Genomic DNA, 4,261 nt, shown 5'->3' with positions numbered 1-4,261 from the left:
ATTTAGTGAAGCGGAGGGCATTTGCGGTGTGGACGTTTCAAAAGATGACGGAAGATGACGATTGGTTGAGTAACGTGTTGTGACCGACGAAGCTCATTTCACGCTGCGAGGGTCTGTCAGCGCCCACAACTGCAGAATTTGGGCTGCCGAAAATCCCAGAACTGTCGTGGAAACTCCATTGCACGACGAGAAAGTCACGGTATGGGTTGGATTTACAACATCTACCGTTATGGGGCCTTTTCTTTTTTTTCGAGGAAATGCGTGATTCTGGTTTTGTAACTGTTACCGTGACGAGTGAGAGGTACGCCGATATGTTACAGAATCGCATCACCCCAGCCTGGCTGATAAACACCTGCTGGAACGTACGATTTTTATGCAGGATGGCGCTCCACCCCATATTGCTAGACGCGTGAAAGATCTCTTGCGCGCGTCGTTTGGTGATGATCGTGTGCTCAGCCGCCACTTTCGTCATGTTTGGCCCCCCAGGTCTCAGTCCGTGCGATAATTGGCTTTGGGGTTACCTGAAGTCGCAAGTGTATCGTGATCGACCGACATCTCTAGGGATGCTGAAAGACAACATCCGACGCCAATGCCTCACCATAACTCCGGACATGCTCTACAGTGCTGTTTACAACATTATTCCTCGACTACAGCTATTGTTGAGGAATGATGGTGGACATACTGAGCATTTCCTGTAAAGAACATCATCTTTGCTTTGTCTTACTTTGTTCTGTTAATCATTGCTATTGTAATCAGATGAAGCGCCATATGGCGGACATTTTTTTAACTTTTCAATTTTTTTGGTTCTATTAAACCCCCATGTCATTCCAAACATGTGTGTCAATTTGTACCTCTCTATCTACATTATTCTGTGATTTATTCAGTTTTCAAATTTATACTGACTTTTTGATCACCCGGTATAAAGCATACGTGTATTGTGTAAGTAGTAGATTACACTATGTGATCAAAAGTGCCCGGACACCTGGCTGAAAATCACTTACAACTCCGTGGCACCCTCCATCGGTAATGCTGGAATTCAATATGGTGTTATCCCACCCTTAGCTTTGATGACAGCTTCCACTCTCGCAGGCATACGTTCAATCAGGAGCTGGAAGGTTTCTTGTGGAAAACAGCCCATCCTTCACGGAGTGCTGCACTGAGCAGAGGTATCGATGTCGGTCGGTGAGGCCTGGTGCGAAGTAGGCGTTAAAAAACAACCCAAAGTTGTTCTGTAGGATTCATGTCAGGACTCTGTGTAGGCCAGTCCATTACAGGGACGTTATTGTCGTGTAACCCCTCTGGCCACAGCCCGTGCATTATCAGCAGGTGCTCGTGTTGAAAGATGCAATCGCCATCTTAGAATTGCTCTTCAACAGAGGGAAGAGAGAATCTGCTTACAACATCAATGTAGGCCTGTGGTATGATAGTGCCACGCAAAACAACAAGGGGTGCAAGCCCCTTCCATGAAAAACACGACCACACCATAACACCAACGCCTCCGAATTTTACTGTTGTCATTACACACGCTGGCAGATGACGTTCACCAGGAATTCGCCATACTCAAACACTGCCCCAGGAATTCGCCATACTCACACACTGCCATCGGATCGCCACGTTGTATACCGTGATTCGTCACTCCACATATCCTTTTTCCACTGTTTAATCGTCCAATGTTTACACTCCTAACAGCAAGCGAGGGGTCGTTTGGCACCTACCGGCTTGATGTGTGCAGCCGCTCGACCACGCACTAAAGTTTTCTCACCTCCCGCCTAACTATCATAGTACTTGCAGTGTATCCTGATGCAGTTTGGAATTCCTGTGTGGTGGTCTGGATAGATGTCTGTCTATTACACATTACGCTCCTCTTCAACTGTCGGCGGTCTCTGTCAGTCAACAGACGAGGTCGTCCTGTACGCTTTTGTGCTGTACGTGTCCCTTCACGTTTCCACTTCACTATCACAGTGGACCTAGGGATGTTTAGCAGTGTGGAAATCTCGCGTACAGATGTATCACACAAGTGACACCCAATCACCTGACCATGTTCGAAGACCGTGAGCTCCGCGGAGCGCCCCATTCTGGTCTCAAAAATGTGTGTGAAATCTTATGGGACTTAACTGCTAACGTCATCAGTCCCTAAGCTTACACACAACCTAAATTATCCTAAGGACAAACACACACACACACACACACACACACACACGCACACACACACACATGCCCGACGGAGGACTCGAATCTCCGCCGGGACCAGCCGCACAGTCCATGACTGCAGCGCCTTAGACCGCCCAATCTGCTCTCTCACCATGTCTAATGACTACTGAGGTCGCTTATATAGAGTACCTGGTAGTAGGTGGCAGCACAATTCACCTAATATGAAAAACGTATATTTTGGGGAGGGGGGGGGGGGCGTGGGTGCGGATACTGTACTATGTGATCAAAAGTAGCTTGGTGATGACTTCCCCCTACCATCACTTTCGGGCGGTATCAACTTTTCAATCTGAAGCAACCACAAAATTATGGGTTCCGTTATCACACAAAGTTTATAGCAGGTCAATAAAATTTTACGCAAATCAGTCAAATTTACCTTCCATTCCTACGAACATTCTGGATGTTTTCTCCTTGTATGATGCGGCAAGGCTGCTGTGTCACCTCCAGTTTTTAGTCCTTTAGTCCGTGGGTGCGGATACTGTACTATGTGATCAAAAGTAGCTTGGTGATGACTTCCCCCTACCATCACTTTCGGGCGGTATCAACTTTTCAATCTGAAGCAACCACAAAATTATGGGTTCCGTTATCACACAAAGTTTATAGCAGGTCAATAAAATTTTACGCAAATCAGTCAAATTTACCTTCCATTCCTACGAACATTCTGGATGTTTTCTCCTTGTATGATGCGGCAAGGCTGCTGTGTCACCTCCAGTTTTTAGTCCTTTAAAACAAATCGAGCACTGTACTTCACTGCTGACGCACTTCCTAAAATGTTTCCAAACTAGGAATGATGCCAATGTGCAATACAACCGATGCTTGAGGACGACATCGAGAAACTACCATACAGACAAGATTGGGGATAAGTCTTGGACACTGCACGTACTCGCGGACCGTCTAATAGGCTACGCGACACAGCAACGGGTACATTATTGTCTCTGCAATGCTGTACCGATTCTTATGTCACGTGCTCGTTGCTAGCTACTTACTGCAGGCCTAGTTATTAATATACTGGTGATCGCCTTTTCCAATTTCTATAATAACCCAATACTTCAAGTGAATGCAAATATTACAAAGAAAGCCGGCCGCCGTGGCCGAGCGGTTCTAGGTGCTTCGGTCTGGAACCGCGCGACCGCTACGGTCGCAGATTCGAATCCTGCCTCGGGCATGGATGTGTGTGATGTCCTTGGGTTAGTTAGGTTTAAGTAGTTCTAAGTTCTAGGGGACTGATGACCTCTCTAAGTTCTAGGGGACTGACGACCTCTGATGTTAAGTCCCATAGAGCTCAGAGCCATTTGAACCAATTACAAACAAACATTATTCGTTTTTGAAAAATAGTTTTATTAAAAAAACAAACTTTTTATCATTTCTGCTATGGAAAATTGATGTGCCGGCGTTTTACCCAGTTATTAGTAAAAAGCGAAAAAATTAGTTGAGACCAAAGAAATATCGAAAAACACGGGTTATTCGGAATTAAAATACCGGTATCGATTTTAACCGGCAGTTTTTTCCCATTCGTACCTGCTATACTACTACGGTCACACTGGTGTACCAACTATGTATGGTGTTTCCGTACGAGCGTGCAAAAATGTAACTATAGAATGCTTTAATGAAAAATTTGAAGTAGGGAACCTACGGTCGGAACCGTGCGACCGCTACGGTCGCAGATTCGAATCCCGCCTCGGGCATGGATGTGTGTGATGTCCTTGGGTTAGTTATGTTTAAGTAGTTCTAAGTTCTAGGGGACTGATGATCTCCGATGTTAAGTGCCATAGAGCTCAGAACCATTTGAACCAATTACAAACAAACATTACTCGGTTTTGAAAAATAGTTTTATTAAAAAACCAAACTTTTTATCATTTCTGCTATGGCAAACTGATGTGCCGGCGTTTTACCCAGTTATTAGTAAAAAGCGAAAAAATTAGTTGAGACCAAAGAAATATCGAAAAACACGGGTTATTCGGAATTAAAATACCGGTATCGATTTTAACCGGCAGTTTTTTCCCATTCGTACCTGCTATACTACTACGGCCACACTGGTGTACCAACTATGTAG

The sequence above is a fragment of the Schistocerca cancellata genome, chromosome 12 (genome assembly GCF_023864275.1).
Source record: "Schistocerca cancellata isolate TAMUIC-IGC-003103 chromosome 12, iqSchCanc2.1, whole genome shotgun sequence".
NCBI lineage: Eukaryota > Metazoa > Arthropoda > Insecta > Orthoptera > Acrididae > Schistocerca > Schistocerca cancellata.
This window is presented reverse-complemented; position numbering follows the sequence as displayed.